We start from the raw sequence: 22507 nt of genomic DNA on the forward strand, positions 1-22507 counted from the left end.
GTAGCTCCAAGCCAGCTCCTCAGTGTCAACTCTGAAAGATGTGAAAAGGAATCACAGGATAATGCTTCTGCGTTGCAGAGAACCAGGACAGAGGAACCTGGCTGTGCATCCATCTTCAGAAGGGACAGGAAGAGGGCTCACCTGAGTGGAGCCTCCATGGTATTGCTCCATTGGTGCGCTGTTCTGATGCCTATTGTAAGACACAGTTCCCAGAGGGTTGGCCATCCTTTAAGAAAGTGCCAAAGTTCACATTTGTGAGGCATCCACACAGGGAGGTTATCCAACTTCAATTCATTTAAGAATTCAAGGAGAGAGAACTGTCTTCTTTCCTGCTTACTGAAGTCTAAATAACTAACACCTGTTACACAAGGGTTCAGGCTGTGCAGGGGAGGCCATGAGCTGGTGCTTTCCTGAGCCCAGAGATGAGTATTACAGAGAAGAAGGTTGTGAGTTGGCTTCACAGGACATTGGAGGAGAAACTGCAGCACATGCCAGGTCCTTAGAGATCCTTGCATTCATCACTCTGTTCAGTCCCTGCAACACTCACATCCTGTGTCTCCTGCTGGCACTGCCTTAAATACTGAGGTTTGCAGATTGACCACAGGAGAGTCTTCAATGCAGCAGCCGCCATATCATAATCTTGCTGTGTGTCCAGAACATTTAGATGGCTGATGAACAAACTGCCTTCAGTAAGCATGGAAGACACATCAAGCCCTGTGTCCCTGGAAGCCAGTGACCCAGATGGTGTTGCCACCTGGTACTAGGCCAGGCACATGCACAGGCAGCCAGTATCCAAGGATTCTATGTGAGGAAGCACTGGGAAGTGCTTTTTATGAGCATATGAGGCCAGAAATTAGGGTGACTGAAGCACGGTGAGGGATTACAATCATTTTGTGGGCAGCATAGACAATTTTATCAGCCACAAGACAGGGACTGTGGCCAGAACAGGAGTTTGGATGATGAGCATGGTGAGGCTGAACTGCTCTGGAAGCTGAGGCAAGCAATTCATTTGGTGAGGATGTGGAGATCAGGCTGGACAGCTCTCAGAGTCTCCCATGCAGAAAATGGAAACGGATATTGAAGGAATTCAAACAACCTGATGAGATATGGCTGCAGATGGAGAAAGCAAGCTGTGCAGAGAGACTGGAAATGCACACAGAGTGAGGATCCCTGTAGGAGGAAGGGGCAGGACAACTATCTGAAGAATATTGTAAGGAGACAGGAAAAGAGCTCAGTGGGATGAGGATGTGCAGAGGAGCAGAGGGGCTCAGAGCAGTGTGCAGCAGGTAGAGCCTGCCTCATTCATGCCCTCAACACTGTGACACTGGCCCAAAGCTCCGAGAAGACTCTCCTTGTCCCTCTGACCAGGGACAATCACTCCAATATATATGGAAGTAAAAGTGACAGGCAAGACTGTGGCACGATCCCCATGGGAGGGATAGGTAACGTAAGGGCCACACTCGGCACACCTCTCCCCAGAGATCCATGAATCCTGATTTCACAGCAACTGGTTAAGGGTTGGGCACCTTCTCTACCTTGATGTCAGCTGTTGTCACCCCCATAGGCAGTGAACTGCATGGATGCTCCGTGGGTGGACACCAGAGAGAATACTGAGGTCACTAGTGTCCAAGCCCAGGAGACTGCCCATGACTCACAGCCTGTTATACAGACCTAGGTCCTGCGGCTCTGTCTTTCATGTCCTTTTGTTCCTGTGCAGGGAGAGCTGCCCACTCTCTGTCCTGGGACCTGCACACTCTGCAGTCTTCTCTCTAGAAGAGAGCAGTGTTGTTGTGAGGAAGGGATGCTAGGTGTGACCTCATCTGTCACAGCAAATCACATCACTCATGCTCGGGTGTTTTACTGCTCATTATGGCAGATCCTGTATGGGCACTGACTTTGATGCATCTGTGGAAGCACAGAAGGTGACATCTCCTGGGACACACAACTTTTCCCTCTGTGCCTAGCTCATCTCGTAGTGTCCTCAACAAGTGGGGCCATCAGAAATTCTCTGCAAAAGGAGAAGTGAGGTCATTTGTTCTGGGGTATCCTCTTCTTTTCAATTCCTCTCCTAACAACTTGTCCCCAAGGGCTTCCCAATGGACCACATTGCCACCTTGTGTCCCAGGAGCCTGGCGACTCAGGTATCCCTATGAACCACTGTGTGGGTACACACCTGGGTTATACAGTAGGCAAAGCCACCCTGAGCCTTTCCTCTGCCGCATGGAGATTTGCAGTCCGCACTGATGCTGAAAAACAATGGCTGCTCTTGCCAGGTAGGAGATGTCAGAGACTCCTTCCTGTGTGTGACTTGCCAGGGTGTTGTGGGCAGGAGGAGACAGGGCCCTCTGTGCTCTCTCAGGTCCAGGCTGGGGCTGAGACTCTCTAGTGGCATCACATGAAACCTTCAAGTGCCTCAGGTTGAGAGAGCCGCAGGCCCCGTCCTGCAAGTCATTTAGTCTCCCTGAGCAGCAGTGGGTTTTCATAGTTATTCCCATCTCAGTTTTGGTATCAGAGGACATGAAATGCAAGCTACATCCCATGCATCTTACCTGTGTCCTATTGCTTTGACAGTACTTATCCATGCTGACAGTTTATGCTACCTGTAATTCCCATAAGGTCTACAGTAACTGATTCCTTACAAATAGCACAATTTCAGTTTTGAATATCAAATCGAATACCTGAAGTGTTCTGGTGGTTTGACACAACATGATCACAGCACCTCTGCCCTCTGAGTAACTCAGGTTTTCTGGGCCAGGGTACATCTGGGACCCGGCCCTCTCTGACAGGCTTCATGCACACTGTGTAGATACCAGCCTTCCTGATCCCCACAGTGCATCTTTTTGTGATGGGGTGGCCTCTTTCTTCTCTACCAAGGTTCTCTCCGCACTTCAAGTTTTCTTGATTTTCTCCCCTTTTCCTCACCACATTGCATCACACACCCACCAGGATTTCATGATGCTTCATTTCCTGTTACATGTGGGTTGTTATATTTTTCCTTAAATTACCTGATTATCAATTGGGTGTGCTTTGCCTCCCTGCAGTCCAATAATTACTGCTCATTTGGAAACATTCCCAACAAGACCACTATGAGTTTCTGTAGTCATCATCTCTCTTTGGGTTTGCTTGACGAAGGCCACTTTATTTGATGGGCCACTTGGGGGAAGCATGTGTTGAAGTAAGGCTTTGGATAACTGTGGGTCCAGGTGGCTGTCCTTGTGTTTCAGACCTAAAGTTGGAGGTGTCCATTGGATTGAGGAACCCTCCCAAGATGGAGTGCGATGCTCTCCCAGAGGCAGAAGATGCCACCCATGGAACTCATTCCCTCTGTCTCCCTGAGCCTGCCACTGCCCTGAGGCAGACAGTGCTCCTAGGTTGCAGCTGGGGAACATAGGCTGTAGATTCCCCAGCTCTCAGGCTTATGGTGCAGAGGTAATGACATCTGTGGTTGCTGGGTGCACTTATCCTAGATCACTGTCCCCTAGGACCGTTTCCAATGCCTATGGTTCCTCTGTTTTCCTGTGCTCTGCCACAGCTGTGGGAACCCTGTGTGGTGGCTCCACCGTCATGCATGATCTGTGCCCTGCCAGGAGTTCATTCTCCATGTCCTGTTGCAGTGTCATTTCTGGTCTACCTGCTCTGCTGTCCTAGTATACCAGTCCCTGCCACAGGGAAGCCCACCCTGCCTGTCTTCCTCATGACACAAAGAGCCTCTTTCAAGGTTCAGAGCCTGGCTACTTTTCCTGACATCACACACTGCTTGCCTTTGCTACCTTGTCTTTCTGGATTCCCCAGCTCTACCCTCTTTTCCTCCTAGGAGCACGCCCTCATGAATCACAGGCCCACAGCTCCTCCTCCTGGCCTCCTTTGTGGGCCAGACTCAGGCTCCTCACCTCTGATCTGGGACCCATAAAGGGCAAGTTTAAATTGATGTGAAAGAGCCCCTGTTCAGAATAGGAAAGGCACACATGGCTGTAAGCTGGGAGCCCAGCCCTGCCTTAGAGCCAGCTTTGTGTCCATCCCCAGAAGTGCAGGCCTAAAACAGCAACTTTGGTTTTCAGGATCTGTGCCAGGGCCCAGTAGACTCAGTGAAGCTGTTACCAACAAGAGTGTGCTCTGTGGCACCCGAAAGGCACAGCAGTCCAGATGGAGATGCCTCAAGGAGCCATTCAAATCAGACGGGTCACAAGCTCCTTAGGCACTGAGAGTCCCTCTTGCATCCGCTTCCTGAACTCCATGAGCAGGTGAGTATGCAGTGCAGCTCCCCTTTGTCATGGTCTGAGACAGAAGTGAGCATCTCCATGAACTAATGTGGGACCTGTGTGTGTGTGAGCCTGCCATTTTCAGTATCCATGAGATGAAGAAGCTCCCAGGACAGGTGCACGTTAGAGCAGTGGGACTGTCCAGGGAGGGTTTGTCAGCCACTGTAGAAGGGACGGGAGACTCCAGAGGACCAGCGTGGAGACAGCCATGGGTTAGAGATGTTGAGGTGGAGGGCAGGTCACCCCTAGGCTCTGTAAGCCCCATGGACTCTAATTCCCATGGGCTGCCCATGGGTGATGTTCACTAAGACCAGTGGTTTAAACACACAAGTGAGAGTCTCACTGAAGTTTACACTGCACCGTATTTATTCCACCCATCAGTGATTCAATCAGCTGCACATCTTAAATCATCTTACTGTGATTTATGATTAAATCATCCTTTTTTTAATTTATATTTTTAAGACACAGTCCCAGTTTGAAGTTCTTCCTTCTTCTTTTTCTTCTTCTTCCTCTTCTTCCTTTTCTTCCTCCTCCTCTTCTTCTTCTTCCTCTTCTTCCTCCTCCTCCTCCTCTTCCTCTTCTTGCTCTTCTTCCTCTTTCTCCTCCTCCGCCTCCTCCTTCTTCTTCTTCCTCTTCTTCCTCTTCCTCCTCCTCCTCCTCCTTCTTCTTCTTCCTCTTCTTCCTCTTCCTCCTCCTCCTCCTCCTTCTTCTTCTTCCTCTTCTTCCTCTTCTTCCTCCTCCTCCTCCTTCTTCTTCTTTCTTCCTCTTCTTTCTCCTCCTCCTTCTCCTCCTCCTCTTCTTCCCCTTCCTCTTCTTCTCCTTCTCCTTCTCCTTCTCCTTCTCCTTCTCCTTCTCCTCCTCCTCCTCCTCCTCCTCCTCCTCCTCCTCCTCCTCCTCCTCCTCCTCCTCCTCCTCCTCCTCCTCCTTCTTCTTCTTCTTCTTCTTCTTCTTTTGGTACCAGGGATTGAAATCATGACCACACACTTGCCAAGCATGCGCTTAAGCCACTGAGCTAAATCCCCAGGCCTGTCCTTTCCTTCTCTTCTGAGTGATGCTTTTGTATGTTCTTCCTTGAAGCACTTTGGAGTAACACTTACTGAAGCCTTGGGGATCCTCATCCCCATCTCTCCAAGTTCCCCAATAGCCATGGTCATGAGGAGACCTACAGATCGGAGCTCTGCTCCTTCCACCACATGTTTGGGGAAACCACGTGGGGCTTAGGCTCCAGAACCAGGGCTGTCAAGGAGGGCTGTGTGATGTTATGATTGCTGTCCTTCCAACCCTTGTCCTGTGTCCTTGATGCCTCTTCAGTAAATGCAGGACTGGAGGAGGACGGAGTCTGATGGTTCTGCAGGCTTCCCATTACCCGTGGTACACTCATCTTCCTTATCCTAGAGTGCAGAGTCAAGAGACCCTGTGTTTCTCTGGGACGTGCCCTCTCCTACCTGCAGCAGTCTCTTTCTAAATGCGCAAAACTGAGGCTAAGGGCACTCCTGCCGGGCCAGGGATTTAGCTCAGTGGTGTAAGCACTCACCTGGAAAGCACAAGGTTGTGAGTTCAATCCTCGTACAAAAAAAAAAAAAAAAAAAACAGAGCACCCCTCCCTGATTGCTGTGAAAAGGCCTCACTGTGCTCCCCCCAGGAGGATCAACACAGGGACTGGTAGCACTAGCTAAACGTGGATTAACCCAGGACACAACATCCTGCATCAGCGATGAGACTACAGATCAGGAGGGTATTCTCTCCCTTGTGGATGTCACTTTTGCTTGAGGTTTCCAGAGCCCTGGCCCTTTAGCACCCTCCCCCCTTAGATCCTAAGCAGTCTCTGGTCTCTGTCAGTACTGAGCAGAACCTCAAGGTCCTCTAGGTCCACAGGACCTAGCCAATACTGTCTTTTCATTCTCTCTCCTTTTCTCTGGTCTCTCCTGCAGATCGAGGAAAGATGCTGCTTATGTAAGGAAAGCCAGCATCAACAGGACCTCCTGCACTTTACCATCAAATCTATAACAAAAATGCCATCAGGATTCAAGAAAGCCCCTATGAGAAAACTGCATTCACAACCAGTGATGGAGCTGGATTTGTTTTTCTTTTTATTACTTTGCACCTGTTCCTAGTTTTAAGGTTAAAATAAAGAAAATTTTGAAACAAGAATATTAGAGGATAATAAAAGTTCATATGTGTTGGTATCTTTGAAATAGTGACTCATAATAGGAAATAGAGGCATGAAATACTGTCCAAACCAAATTAGTGCAAATCTTTCTTTTCAATGAACTAAGAGACAATACTACTATGTCTTAACTATTTTTGCAAATACACATATTTTTTCCTTTTCCTTTCCACATTTTCTGATTTCTGCCATCCAAATTTTATTTCTGAACAGTTTCTTCCCATTTCATGTCATCTATTATACTTTTAAGATCTTGTTTTCTCTTTCAGCTTCTCACACTTGGGAGAAAATATGATGTTTACATGTGTGAATCTGATTTATTTCACTTACATGTATGGGATCAAGTTGCAACTGTTTACTTTTCAGTCTCTATCCTACTTTTTTAAAATTTTATTTAAAGAAAGACTAAACAAAACAGAAAATGGATAGAAATAATACATAAATTCAAAGGAAAAATGAACAGTAAAAAATCACTAGTTGACGTTTACATACTGTCCTCTTACAAACAGTTGTTCAAGATACAAAATTGGAACATATAAATGGGAATTCAAATAGTGAGACTGCAAACAGTTCTGTTCAACTATCCAACAAAAACTTAGTAATATTGTTATCAATCCTATACACTTAAACATACATGCAGTTATCCATATCTTCATTTATGTTGAGATTAAACAAACTAAAGCAGGCTAAAATCATTCTGAACAAAGAATAATAGTGTTGCTCTATTTCACATCATGACACTCCAGGATCAGCACTGAGTACTGTAGTGTCTTTTAAAAAAAATTTATTTAAAGAAAGACTAAACAAAACAGAAAATGGGTAGAAATAATACATGCTTTCAAAGAAAAAAATAACAGTAAGAAATCACTAGTTGATGATTACATATTATCCTCTTTTAAATAGTTATTGAAGATACTAAAGTGGGGCATATAAAGTGGGGATTCAAACAGTGAGACTACAACCAGTTCTGTTCAACTATCCAACAAAAACTTAGAAATATGGTTATCAATCCTATACACTTAAACATATATGCAGTTATCTATATCTTCAATTACATTGAGATTGAACAAACCCAAGCAAGCTAATATCACTCTAAATAAAGAATAATATTATTGCTGAGTGTCACATTATAACCCTCCAGGATCAGCACTGGGTGCTTTAGTGTCTCTTTTTCTTCAAAGTATCTGTTCATTTCATTATGTGTCATAAGATCAGTTCTCACAAACTGTTTATAGGTTCTACACATGCATGAATCTTAACATGTATTTCTATCCTTTCTATATTAGAGGGAGAAACAAAACAAAGCAAGACAAAACAAAACATATTACCATAAACACATGAAATGAAAAAGACATATAAAACCACTGTACAAGGAGTTCTACCATAGTTCCTGTGTTGTCTCTTGTTATCTTCAATAGAGTTGGCTATATCATCAGACATAGTATAATTGAATATATCAGTACATAACAGTATTAATAAAAACACAACTTTGTGTGTAGTATAAAACTTCAAAAACAGGCAGTAATCAAACCAGAATGTGGATCATAGTGAGTCTTGTCATCCTCAGTGTAGTTGCCTATACTCTCAGACTTGATACTATCAATCATATCAGTTTTGAATAAAATCCATCAATACCAAACAGCAATCAAACAAACCAGATTTAACTAAGCTCATTCAGGATAAAACAGTATAAGTCATACAGGACCCCAGATTAAGTTAATAAGAAATAAAGATGATTACTGTGCTATATCCTAATATTTTTGGGATACCTATCTGTGCCCTCAAATCTAATGCAAGTAGACAAACTGGGACAGAATAAAATCTATCTAAGTAGAGTGGTACAAGTAACGTGGGTTTTAAATCCTGATACCCTTCCCTTTCACTCGCCCAGGTACACTCTGCAGGTCTCACCAAGACCTTTGAACCCTAGATTTTGTGGAATCTCTATACTGAGTCTCACAGTGGTTGTACCAAGTCTACACTCCCACTATCAGTGGAGAAGTTTCCTTTTTCCCCACAGGCCCTCCAGCATTCATTACTGGTAGATTTCTTAATAAAAGTCAATCTTTCTGCAGAGTGACAGTCTCACTTGAGTTTTAAATTTGCATCTGTTGAATGAACTGTGCTGTTCAACATTTTTTCAATTTTTATTTGCTGTTTGTATTTTTCCACCTGAAAAGTGTGTGTGCATCTCATGCACAGTTTTCCATTGGGTCGATGCATTTTCTGAAATATGAGGTGGCTGAATGTCACTGGGATTGGGTCTATACCTTTATTTCTGTGCCACTGATCCTCAGATCTGTTTTGGGTTTTTTTTCAATATCATGTTGATTTTATCACATTAGCTTTGTAGTGTAATTTAAAGTCATGGATTTTGATGTTTTCTGACTTGGCTTTGTTGCCCATAACATTTTTTCCAATTCTATGTCTTACCTGGTTCCAAATGAACTTTCAGAACATGTTCTCTAGTTCTGTGAGATTTGCTAATGTGCTAAAGGGATACCTTGATTGAGATCACATTACATCTATATAGCAATTTTAGATGATGGCAATTTTTCATATGTTGGCTCTTCATATTCAGCAGCAAGGGGTATCTTTCCATGTTGTGATATCCTCTTAGAACTTTTTTATCTAGATGGTGTAGTGTTGAATGTATAGGTGTTTTATATCCATTATTAGGTTGACTCCTAAGTGTTTCATTTTCTGAGTAGTATTGTGGTATGGGGCTCGTCTTCTGTTGGTGGAGGTCTCCAAAGCCCTTTGAAACATAGTGGGGACCTGCTTGCTTCACTTCCAATGTCTATGTGCTGAAGCTCGACACTGGTTCAACTAACTTGGCAACTGCTGGCCCCTCACTGCTGCTTAAGAAGTTTCCCATGCTGCTGGCCCCATCAGGGCCTGCATGAGCACCCAGCAGAGGCCTGGTCTCACTGGCCACACCTGGTAGCTCTGGCCTGGCCTTGCTGGTGTTCCACCTGCCACTGGAGTCTTCATTTTTATTTCAAAGGCCAGCTTTGTTTTGTTTTTCACAAACGTAGTCCCTGCAAGTTGATGTGTAACAAACACTCCAGAAACTTCAGACCTTCATCTAGTTTGTCTCCTCAAATTGCAATTTTAATGCTAAATTAGACTAACAGGAAGTTTTATATTAATATTATTTTTTTATTACCACAAAATAATTTTTAGAAAATTCACTTTTACAGTCTTTTTATTTTATGCACACTGGGGTGGATAAACTTTATGTAAACATTCCAAACCAGTTGCTTTGACCCAGATTTTACCATATGCAGTAGAATATATATTTCTTAGAGTTTTGTTGTCCCTGTTGTTGTATCTTTTGTTTGGTAATTAGGAAATGGTATACAGCTCATATTCAAGTTATCCTAAGAATATATTTGTACCTTCACTCACCTTTATTTGACCAACCCGCTAATCATTGGAGTCTGTATGTTAGGTTATCTTTATCATATATTGTACATCGTCTGCCTAGCAGTTCTTTCTCTGTGTCATTTCTGTGTGTTTCAGAATTCAGGGAGAATCCTGTATTTCTCATTTCACTAAACAACATATTAGACTTCTGTGACTCCTTCATTTGGCAAGTGTCTAAGAGCTGGTTCACCCTTCAAGACACCTTCCAGCATAAGGTGCCTCCCTGAGCAGTTATTTCTCTACTTCCACCCAACACACCTGGCATTTAAAATGTCATTCCCACCCCGTCACCTGTAGCACATTTGCACTGCACTCTCCCTCCTTGTCTAAAGCATGATTTGCCTTTGAGACTCAAATGTACTGCACTGCTGCTCACTCACTCTACAGCATGGAGCGTCCTCACACCTGGTTACTGCACAGAGTTCATCTGCAGCATTTTCACAGTGGCATCAGGAACTCTGAGGATTTCATCTATGGAGTACTCTTAGTCCACCTCCTTGACCCCTAGAAAGCTTGAAGTACATTAAATTATTGACAGAAATGAGGTTGTCTGTATGTTTAGAAAATAAATTTTTGCTTGTAGGGTTATGCATTTTGCATCTGTTTTCAGTGTGCCCTATAGAGTGGTGTGTGCACAGGCATTGGACCCCAAGTGCAGAGCCGGTACACAATGGTGGGGGCAGCACCTCCAGGAGAACCGCCTTGGATTACAAGTCCTGGAGGAGACAAGTTGCATGCAGTGGTGGAGGGAAGATCGTGCCACCCTGTGACACAGCCTGAGTTCCTCAGCCAGTAGGGAAGTATATGCTTTGAGATTTCTTGGGCTCCAGTTACCCCACATGAAGGCATTGTCTCTTAGTTCTGGATGGCATAAGTATAAACCCAAGGCATCATGGGGCCATCCTCCTGTAGCTATCCTAGAGAAAGCTCCTTCCTGCTTCTCTGGTCTTGGAGGCTGCAGGCACTGCAGCAGCATTGCACCCACTTTGGTGCCTCTCCTGTGACTTTCTCTATGTCTGTGTCTGTCTCTCTCCCTCTTTCTCTGACTCTCATTCTCTGGTTCTGTACATATTGAGCTTCATCCACATTCACCCTTTCCTTGAACCTTTGCTTCTGCCCTCCATCTTGCTGGAGTTTCAGGTGTGCACAAAAACACCTGGTTTTTACCTTTCTAAGATAACACTAGCCATAGGATTTTAGCCCATCCTTACCAAGTATGACCTCAGCTGTATGCTTTTCTTCTGCAATGACCAAGATTGCAAGTAAGGTGCCATTCTGGCTTTCCACATTACTTGCCTGTGCAAGTCAGTTGTCCACTCAGTATGAGGAAATGCCAGATGATGTCCCAGGCAAGTTCCAAGAGTCTCCTGCCTCCTGGGCATGTTGTGATTCTTAACTTCAGTGAGGACTCACTTGTGCCATTGGCAATGTGGGGGCGTTTCTGCCTACCATACGTTGGGGCTGGGGCCACTGAATGTGATCTTCAGGGTCCTGGCTGGGCTTCCTCCCCTCCAGGGGAATTGAAAGGCAGCAGGACCTCCTTAGGCAAAAACATGGGCATCTTTGTGACCACTATGGAGCCTCCAGGGAGACACCGGAGTGGGTGCAACAGGAGGAGAGGCTCCAGGCTGGAGTGGATGTGGACAGCAGCCAATGTGCTATTCAACTGTGAGCCCCTGGACAGGCACATCCCGTGCTTCCTTCCTCTGTTTCCTTCCATTCTTTACCTGACCCTGTAGTGCTATGGTTTTTCCTTCTTTTTTGCTGACATTGAAGGGAAGTACATGCCCCCCCCCCACATAGACACACAGCATTTGGTTTCAGGAAACAAATTTTACTAGGCTCCAGGAAGCATGGCTCAGTGGTGCAAAAGTAGGAGCTTAGCATTGGGCCCACCCCTATCACTGCATTAAAGGGTTGCCTCATGCTGGGAGTGGTGGTGTAAGCCTACAATCTATTTACTAGTGTGCCTGAGGCAGGAGGAGAACTGTGACTTCCAGGCCAACCTGGGCTACATAGTGAGCTCAAGGCCAGCTTGAACTACATAGCAAGAACCAGTCTCAAAAACAGAAATCAGCACAGACATATCCAACAGGCTCCAGTAAAGGGGACTTCTACAGACAAAGAGAGGCTGTCTACCTAAGAAATCTGGAAATGAACTCCTTAGTTTGGGGTTTGTGGTACTGGGTGAGGGGCTGTAGCACAAGTAGCTGATCTGAATGCTGTGATGCTAACCTCTGTGACAAGATCTGACAAAGGCATTCATGCATGGAAGTTCATTCCTAGGGACTTCAGATGGTGCAGTGCTGGGGGTGCATCCCTGGGCCTCACACATGCTCAGCACTTGCTCCCCCACCAATCCTCACCCTGGCCTTAGAGGGCTTGACGTGGGCATTTCATTTGGACATGGTGACTTTCACAATAGCAAGACTGAGAACCGGGAAAAAGAACACAAACATGGGGAGGGCAGAAATCCTCCATAGAGGCCAGGCAGCACCCAAAGACAGTGCCTGCTCTTTCTCCAGATACCCACAGTGTAGAGAGACTTGAAAACTGTTCATCACAGGTAGGGCAGCGACCGGGCTGTGCACCATGTTTTGCCTCAGAGCAGGGCACCTGCACGGTTCCATGTGGCCTCTGTGAGGTCTCTGGTGCTGCCGCTCAGATGTCTGGATGTTGACAGGAACCCAAGTCACCCTGGCTGGGCCAAGACTTGAGCTGGGCAGGGCTAGCCAACACCCCACCTCAGTGACCATTACTCGTCTTTGCAGAGGGCCTGGGTCTGGGTTCAGTTCTCTGAGTTCAGTCCTGGGTCTGGGTTTGGTTCTCCAACCTTAGTCTCTGTCCTTTTTATGTGAATGGAAGCTGGTGAAAGGGCCAGGGAAATGGGGTAAGGAAAGGGCACCAGCACCAGGGCTTGGTCAGGGTGTGTTACTCAGTGTTCAGGCCCCTGGGGTCGTAGCCCTTCTTCTAAGAATTTATTACTTTGTTTTTATTTATGTTGGTTTTCACTTGGCAGGTTTCACTGTGCTGTTCAGGCTGACCTGGAACTCCTTGTGTGTCTTTGTATCCCAGGCTGGCCTGGACCTCTCCAGAACCTTTCTTCCTCAGCCGCAGTACTGCTGGGAGCAGGGCTTTGCCACTAGGGCTGGCTCTATTTTATATTGATTTGTCAATTTATTGCTTTCAGTGACCTACCTTCTCTCTGTCCCTGGCCCTGCCCATCTCTAGCTCCCTGGGGTATTGGTCTTTCCATTGATTTATTCATTCATTTATTAATTGGCTGATCTTTTTGGGATAGAATTATGCTGTGCAGTTTAGGCTGACCATGCTGACCTGGAACTTTCTGGCATTCTGACTCAGCCCCAGCAGTCCTGAGAACAGGTTTGACCACCCAGCAGGTGCTCTTTCCCCCTATTTACTCATTCATTTGTTAATTTCTGTGACCTCCCCTTTTCCTCTGTCCTCATGCATGTCTCTATTTGTGTTACTGGGATTACCCCAGGGCCTTTGCACTGAGTGGCACTGCCAGCCCATTTTGTATCTGTGCAGAGTTTGGACCAGAAGTGAAGCACTGTCTATGCCCACACTGTGGTCTCTGTGACCTCTGGCTCTGTGGTGACCTGGGTTCAGCACCAGAAGGGCGAGAAGAGCCTCAGCGTCAGAAGAGGTTGGCCCAAGAAGAAGTTGACCAGCTGCTTGTGGAAAGGATGTGGTGAGCAGAACAGGCCCAAAAACCAGGGTCCCAAATCTAGGCGGCAGGCCAGCCTCTAGGCCCCAGCAGGGGGATCCTGGCTCCCACTTTCTGCCTGTAGGGTCGCCCTGGCTCCAGGTGTTCCTGTCCTTGCTTGGGGGATCCCGGGGCCTGGGAGCAGCAGGCAGGCCTCATGGTTTCTCCCCCTCGCCCTGCACTCTGAGCTTCTCCTCTGCTCTGTCCTTCTAAGGGGCGGGGCTGAGTCTCCTGCGGGGTGCAGGGCCCAGGGAAGAGGGCTGAGGCATGTGGGGGAAGGGGGCATGGCCGTACCCTGTGTGGGAAAGGGGCTCCAACCTATGGAGTTTTTACCGTGGGAGGGCGGCTGGCCTTCCAGCCCTGCTGAGGAGTCCTCAGGGGAGAGGAAGGGACTGAGGAGCCACCGGAGCGTTGGTGGGGACCCAGCTGTCTTGCCTTCCCATCCTCCTCTCCCTTCCTCATCCCACACCTGCAGGAGCCAGCGCCACTCTGGGGCGACCCCTGGGTCCAGTGTTTGTGTTTGCACTGTGCGAGCTCCGTGCTGTCCGGGCCTCATCCTCAGGACTTCCGGAGTCAGGTCGGTTCCCAAATCCTGAGACAGTCAGGGAGTGGACGCTGATAGGATGGCCTTGCTGGCCCCGTGGGCACTTGTACCAGGCATTCATGACAAGGCTGTGTTTGGTCGTCTTTAAACCAGAAGAGGGCGCTTGTCGACCAGTTCTAAAGGTTACTTCCAGATCATTTTACGTTTTTATGTGGTATGTGTGTACGCAGGGTAGCTGGTAGTTTTATTTGCAGCCTATTATTTAAACGGTCACCTGTACCAGAGCTGAGGCTATAAAATGTGTCAGTTTGTTGGCAGGGGCAGAGGAGGAGATTGCGCCAACCTGGGGGAAGCTGCCTGTGGCCAGTTGCTGGGTCGGACTCGTCTCTGGACTGGGCAGCCAGGTTTGTCCTGGGGCCACATGTGGTTCCTGTTGGGCTGTCTCCTCTGCAGGAGAATCACCCTTCACTAGGAGCAACTTTACACCACGTAATTGTGTTAATTGTGTCTCACTGTTGTTAGAGGAAGCTCAGACAGCCTGTGGACCCTGATCCTGCCCTTTTCAGAAAATTTTTCATTCTGTGTGTGCTTTTAAGTAAATAGTTGCTTTTTGTAGTATAAATGTTTGCACTTTGTTCTACTTCCATATTTCTTAGAGCAGTGCATGTGAATGATTCTGTCCGTTGTAGTCCTCTGTTACTAATATACTTTAAAACCGAGAAATATCATATATCATTTTTTAGGTGGAAACCATTGTGCTTTGATAGGTTGTTCTTTGATTTTGTAATTGTTTTCTTTGTATACAGCAAGCTTTTAATGTGATGTACTGCAGTTTCTTGTGCAGTTGGTGTTCTGCTCAGAAAATACTTGTCTATACCAATGACTTCAAGAGCTTTACCTTTTTTTGTGTTAAGGAATTATTTCTGCTTTATTATTTAGATTTTCTATCCATTTTTATGTTAATTATAGTACATGTTGACAAATAGGAGCCCAGCTTCAATCTTCTGCATGTGTATATAGCCAATATCCCCAACACCATTCATTTAAAATGTTGTCTTTTGTTCAGCATATTTGTCAAAGATGAATGTGTCTAGGTTTTTTCTGCATCCTCTAAGCCATCCAGTTGAGTCTTCTTGCCTGTTTCTCTGCCAGTGCCGTGCTGCTTTTTTCACTGTAACTTTATCATATAACTCAAAATCCAAGATTGTGTTTGAAAGAGTTGCTGGGCCAGATCGGACACTGTAACCAGGAAAACTCCTGCCTCCCCCCACCCCCTATAGACTTGACTGTAATCCTATACCCCCATCCCTAGGAACCTGCTTTCTGGCGCTAAACCTGTGTGCCAATGAGATACCGGTACATCTCTAATGGCCTTAGGGCACTGCCCTAAGCTTAGGCTATTTATATTCCCCCACACTACATGTCCGAGAGAGAGATCGCCAGAAAGAGAGAGATCGTCAGAGAGAGAGATCGCCAGATTCCAGCGGCCAGTACGCCAGTCTCCTCTCCCCGCATTAACCACGGCCCTGGGTGCAGTGGAGAGGCTGCGCCCGGGGCCGGCGGGGGGAGGGTCTCTCTTCCCGTGTTCCCGAAATAAAGCCACCACTGCCCACTACTTTCACGGCCGTACACTCCACTCCTTCCACGGACCTCGACCTCGGACCTCGGACCTCCACCTCTCTCCCTCCTCCCATCCTCTTCTCCCTTCTCTCAGACCTAACAGATGGTGCCCTGTGACTCGGCGGCGGCAGGTGAGAGACTATAATTTTCCCAGTTTTGTTTTATAGTCCCCTGCTGGTCACCCTCCCACCGCGTTATAGCTCCCGACAGTCATGGGACGGTCTCCCGGTCTCCCGCGTGGCCAGCGAGGCCTAGTCACCCCAGGGGGGCCCCGCGCCCGGCTCCTCCTCTCCCTCCCCCTCCAACCGCGTTATAGCTCCCTTTCTTTAGCCGGCGCAGTGGCTCTGGGCGCGAGCTGCGGCCCTTCCCACATTATAGTTTCCTTTGTTTCCCACTTTACGCCAGCCCATCCGGCACCGCAGTTCTGCCGAGGTTAAATGAGACCAGACAATAAGAGATTCACATAAAACTGCTTTAGATTTTAAACAGCCTTTTTTTTCTTTTTGCTCTCACATCGCGTTCCAATTCTGTGGGCCCCGCGGCTTTGGCCTCCAGCCCAGCCCATTTCATGTTTCACCGACCCGCGCGGCCGCACCAGCCGCAGCATCCCACAGTGTCCCTGCACCATACCCCGCCCGCCGTAGCCGCCCGGAAGCCGTCGCTTTCACAGTGCGCCCAGGTCTGGCGCGGCCCGTGAGCCTTTCAGACCAGAGCCCGCCTAACTTCACGCTGTGCCTCTCCCGCAGCCACAGCGTAGTACTCGCCCCGCCCCACGCGCGGGGCCCCTTGCAGCAGGCCGTGCTTCTGACTGCCCCTGCCGTTGCCTTGGCCGCCGCCCCACCCCTCCGGGGGACCGAACTCGAGCCGCAGCTCCCATTGGTCTGGCGCCAGGTGCCACCTGGGATCACCACTTGGGGCCTCCAAGCCCCACCCCCTTACGTGGTCGCAGCGAAACGACGTCATTTCCCTCAGCCGCTTAGCGCGTCATAGTAAGCCTCTGTTCTCTGCTTACCGTGTCCCGCGTTAGCCCTGCCCACTCTACACGTTCCTTGCCTGCCCGCCCCTCCACGGCACCGGGCACACAGGCTGCCCAGGTTTATAGGTTTTATGCAAGCATGAGTCTTAACATGTATTTCTATCCTTTCTATATTAGAGGGAGAAACAGAACAAAGCAGGGCAGAACAAAACATATTCATATAGATGCATAAAATGAAAAAGACATATAAAACTGCTGTACAAGGAGTTCTGTTATGGTTACTGTGTTGTCAATAGAATTGGCTATATTATCAGATATAGTATAATTGAATATATCAGTACATAACAGTATTAATAGAAATACAACTTTGTAGATAATGTACAACTACAAAACAGGTAGTAATCAAACCAGAATGGTTATCATAGTGAGTCATTGTCATTTTCAGTATAGTTCTCTATACTCTCAGACTTGATACTATCAACCTTAACAGTTTTGAATAAAATCTGTCAATAGCAAACAGTAATCAAACAAATCAGATTTAACTAAGATCAGTCATGATATAACAGTATAGGTTATACAGGGGCCCAGATTAAGTAAATAGGAAATTAAAGATGATTACTATGCTATATCCTGATATTTTTGGAATAGCTGTCTGTACCCTCAGATCTAGTGCTTCTATGCGAAATGGGATGGAATAAGTTCTATCTAAGCAGAGTGGTGTGAGAAATATGGGTTTTATTTTCTGATACACTATTAGCAATATCTTCTGCTGTCTTTTTTAAGACTATGCCTCCATTTTCACTCCATCATGGTGTACTGTACATTTTTAGGTCTCCCCAACATCCTTGGTTTTACACTGGGGGGGCAACCTGCAATTTACCTAAGTGGTCCCAAACCTTCTCACCCCTGGACTTGATCTCTAGTTGGATTTCTTTACCTATTAAAGCTTGTTTTTCCAACCTATCCATAAATTCTGGTCCAGTTGCCCCTATTACTCTCTGGTTCTCTATCACACAGAGTACTGTTTTCTCATATTTGATTTTCAGTCCATATACCCATCTTCAGGTTAATAATATTTCCTACAAAGTGCATCTTGGTGGACCCTATCTCTTGATCCACTCTGCCTGTGATTCTCTCTTTTTTTCCTTAATTTAGTGTATATAGGCCATCTAGATTAGAAATTATATCCAACCTTCTCTGCTTCATTTCTGTTGTGCTCTTTTTCCATCATTAGTTGTCTGTCTGTCTTCTTGACTTCTCATTCTGCTGGTATGGGGCTTGTCTTCTGTTGGTGGCGGTCTCCAGAGCCCTTTGATACAGAGTGGGAGACCTGCCTGCTTCACTTGCGATGTCTATGTGCTGAAGCTCGACACTGGTTCAACTAACTTGGCAACTGCTGGTCCCTCACTGCTGCTTAAGAAGTTTCCCCTGCTGCTGGCCCCATTAGGGCCTGCATGAGCACTCAGCAGGGGCCTGGTCTCACTGGTCACAGCTGTGTATCCCTGCTGGCTCTGGCCTGACCTTGCTGGTGTTCCACCTGCCACTGGAGTCTTCATTTTTATTTCAAAGGCCAGCTTTGTTTTGTTTTTCACAAACGTAGTCCCTGCAAGTTGATGTGTAACAAATACTCCAAAAACTTCAGACCTTCATCTAGTTTGTCTCCTCAAATTGCAATTTTAATGCTAAATTAGACTAACAGGAAGTTTTATGTTGATATTATTTTTATTACCACATAATAATTTTTAGATAATTCACTTTTGCAGTCTTTTTATTTTATGCACATTGGGGTGGATAAACTTTATTTAAACATTCCAGACCTGTTGCTTTGACCCAGATTTTACCATGTGCAGTACAATGTATATTTCTTAGAGTTTTTTGTCCCTGTTGTTGTATCTTTTGTTTGGTAATTAGGAAGTGGTATACAGCTCATACTCAAGTTATCCTAAGAATATATTTGTGCCTTCACTCACCTTTATTTGACCAACCCGCTAATCATTGGAGTCTCCATGTTAGGTTATCTTTATCATATATTGTACATCGTCTGCCTAGCAGTTCTTTCTCTGTGTCATTAGTGTGTGTTTCAGAATTCAGAGAGAATCTGTGTTTCAGTTTCTCTAAAGAACACTTTAGACTTCTGTGGCCTCCTTTATTTGACAAGTGTCTAAGAGCTGGCTTGTCAGTGAACATCCTTCAAGACACCTTCCAGCATAAAGTGCCTCCCTGAGCAGTTATTTCTCTACTTCCACCCAGCACACCTGGCATTTAAACTGTCATTCCCACCCCGTCACCTGTAGCACATTTGCACTGCACTCTTCCTCCTTGTCTACAGCATGATTTGCCTTTGAGACTCAAATGTACTGCACTGCTGCTCACTCACTCTACAGCATGGAGCGTCCTCACACCTGGTTACTGCACAGAGTTCATCTGCAGCATTTTCACAGTGGCATCAGGAACTCTGAGGATTTCATCTATACTCTTAGTCCACCTCCTTGACCCCTAGAAAGCTTGAAGGACATTAGATTATTGACAGACATGAAGTTATCTGTGTGTTTAGAAAATAATTTTCTGCTTGTGGGGTTATGAATTTTGCATCTGTTTTCAGTGTGCCCTATAGAGTGGTGTGTGCACAGGCATTGGACCCCAAGTGCAGAGCCAGTACACAATGGTGGCATCAGCACTTCGAGGAGAACCACCATGAATCACAAGTCCTGGAGGAGACAAGTTGCATGCAGTGATGGAGGGAAGAGCGCGCCACCTGTGACACAGCCTGAGTTCCTCAGCCAGTAAGGAAGTATATGCTTTGACGTTTCTTGGGCTCCAGTTACCCCACATGAAGGCATTGTCTCTTAGTTCTGGATGGCATAAGTATAAACCCAAGGCGTCATGGGGCCATCCTCTGTAGCTATCCTAGAGAAAGCTCTTTCCTGCTTCTCTGGTCTTGGAGGCTGCAGGCACTGCCGCAGCATTGTACCCATCTCTGTGCCTCTCCTGTGCCTCTCCTGTGACTTTCTCTGTGTCTGTGTCTGTGTCTGTGTCTGTGTCTGTGTCTGTGCCTGTGTCTGTTCTGTACATACTGAGCTTCATCCACACTCACCCTTTCCTTGAACCTTTGCTTCAGCCCCCCATCTTACTTGGAGTTGCAGATGTGCACAAAGACACCTGGTTTTTACCTTTCTAAGACCACCAGCCATAGGATTTTAGCCCATCCTTACCAAGTATGACCTCACCTGTATGCTATTCATCTACAATGACCAAGATTGCAAGTAAGGTGCCATTCTGGCTTTCCACATTACTTGCCTGTGCCAGGCATTTGTCCATTCAGTATGAGAAAATGCCAGATGATATCCCAGGCAAGTTCCAAGAGTCTCCTGCCTCCTGGATGTCTTCTGATTCTTAATCTCAGCAAGGGTCATCCACGCCATAGGCACAGAGTTGGGGTGCTCCTGCCTACCATACTTTGGGACTGGGGCCTGGCTACTGAGCATGATCTTCAGGTGCCTGGCTGAGCCTCCTGCCCTTCAGGGGAATTGAAAGGCAGCAGACAACCTCAGGCAAAAACATGGGCATCTTTGTGACCACTATGGAATCTCTGGGGAGACCCCAGAATGGGTGCAACAGGAGGAGAGTCTCCAGGCTAGAATGGATGTGGACAGCAGCCAATGTACAGTTCAACTGTGAGTGCCTGGACAGACCCATCCCGTGCTTCCTTCTTCTGTTTCCTTCCATTCTTCCCTGACCCTGTAGTGCTATGGTTTTTCCTTCTTCTCTGCTGATATTTATGGGAAGTAAATGCCTTCCCTCCTCCACACACAGAGCATTTGGTTTCAGGGAACAAATTTTACTAGGCTCCAGGGAGCATGGCTCAGTGGTGCAAAAGTAGGAGCTTAGCATTGGGCCCACCCCTATCTCTGTGTTAAAGGGTTGCCTCATGCTGGAAGTGGTGGTGTAAGCCTACAATCTATTTACTAGTGTGACTGAGGCAGGAGGAGAACTGTAACTTCCAGGCCAGCCATAGCTACAGAGCAAGAACTGGTCTCAAAAACAGAAGCCATCACAGACATATCCAACAGGCTCAGGTAAAGAGGACTTCTACAGACCAAGAGAGGCTGTCCAGCTAAGAAATCTGGAAATGAAGTCCTTAGTTTAGGGTTTGTGGTACTGGGTGAGGGGCTGTAGCACAAGTAGCTGATCTGAATGCTGTGATGCTAACCTCTGTGACAAGATCTGACAAAGGCGTTCATGCATGGAAGTTCATTCCTAGGGACTTCAGATGGTGCAGTGCTGGGGGTGCATCCCTGGGCCTCACACATGCTCAGCACTTGCTCCCCCACCAATCCTCACCCTGGCCTTAGAGGGCTTGATGTGGGCATTTCATTTGGACATGGTGACTTTCACAATAGCAAGTTGTTGGTTTTCACTTGGCAGGTTTCACTGTGCTGTTCAGGCTGACCTAGAACTCCCTGTGTGTCTTTGTATCCCAGGCTGGCCTGGACCTCTCCAGAACCTTTCTTCCTCAGCCGCAGTAGTGCTGGGAGCAGGGCTTTGCCACTAGGGCTGGCCCTATTTTTCCATATTGGTTTATTAATTTATTGCTTTCAGTGATCTACCTTGTCTCTGTCCCTGGCCCTGCCCATCTCTAGCTCCTTGGGGTATTGGTGTTTCCATTGATTTATTCATTTATTAATTGGCTGATCTTTTGGGGATAGAATTATGCTGTGCAGTTTAGGCTGGCCCTGAACTGTTTTTGTAGCCCAGGACGGCCTGGAACTCTCTGGCATTCTGGATCAGCCCCAGCAGTCCTGAGAACAGGTGTTTGACTACCCAGCAGGCCCTGTTTTTCCTTATTTATTCATTCATTTGTTAATTTCTGTGACCTCCCCTTTTCCTCTGTCCTCATGCATGTCTCTATTTGTGTTACTGGGATTACCCCCAGGGCTTTTGCACTGAGTGGCATTGCCAGCCCATTTTGTATCTGTGCAGAGTTTGGACCAGAAGTGAAGCACTGTCTATGCCCACACTGTGGTCTCTGTGACCTCTGGCCCTGTGGTGACCTGGGTTCAGCACCAGAGGGGGAGAAGAGCCTCAGGGTCAGAAGAGGCTGGCCCAAGAAGAAGTTGACCAGCTGCTTGTGGAAAGGATGTGGTGAGCAGAACAGGCCCAAAAACCTGGGTCCCAAATCTGGGCGGCAGGCCAGCCTCTAGGCCCCAGCAGGGGGATCCTGGCTCCCACTTTCTGCCTGTAGGGTCGCCCTGGCTCCAGGTGTTCCTGTCCTTGCTTGGGGGATCCCGGGGCCTGGGAGCAGCAGGCAGGCCTCATGGTTTCTCCCCCTCGCCCTGCACTCTGAGCTTCTCCTCTGCTCTGTCCTTCTAAGGGGTGGGGCTGAGTCTCCTGCGGGGTGCAGGGCCCAGGGAAGAGGGCTGAGGTATGTGGGGGAAGGGGGGCACGGCCATACCCTGTGTGGGAAAGGGGCTCCAACCTATGGAGTTTTTACCGTGGGAGGGCGGCTGGCTTTCCAGCCCTGCTGAGGAGTCCTCAGGGGAGAGGAAGGGACTGAGGAGCCACCGGAGCGTTGGTGGGGACCCAGCTGTCTTGCCTTCCCATCCTCCTCTCCCTTCCTCATCCCACACCTGCAGGAGCCAGCGCCACACTGGGGCGACCCCTGGGTCCAGTGTTTGTGTTTGCACTGTGCGAGCTCCGTGCTGTCCGGGCCTCATCCTCAGGACTTCCGGAGTCAGGTCGGTTCCCAAATCCTGAGATAGTCAGGGAGTGGACGCTGATAGGA

The 22507-nt window shown here is 47.3% G+C and overlaps 1 pseudogene; it reads right to left on the bottom strand.

The window, feature by feature from the left end:
* The window catches only part of LOC100715303 (receptor-type tyrosine-protein phosphatase S-like), a 46479-nt pseudogene extending 29767 nt beyond the window's left edge, over positions 1-16712 (bottom strand).
* Between the last annotated feature and the right edge of the window lie 5795 nt (positions 16713-22507).

The sequence above is a fragment of the Cavia porcellus genome, unplaced genomic scaffold, assembly GCF_034190915.1.
Source record: "Cavia porcellus strain 051 isolate PalLab524CR breed Dunkin Hartley unplaced genomic scaffold, mCavPor4.1 scaffold_22, whole genome shotgun sequence".
Classification (NCBI taxonomy): Eukaryota; Metazoa; Chordata; class Mammalia; order Rodentia; family Caviidae; genus Cavia; species Cavia porcellus.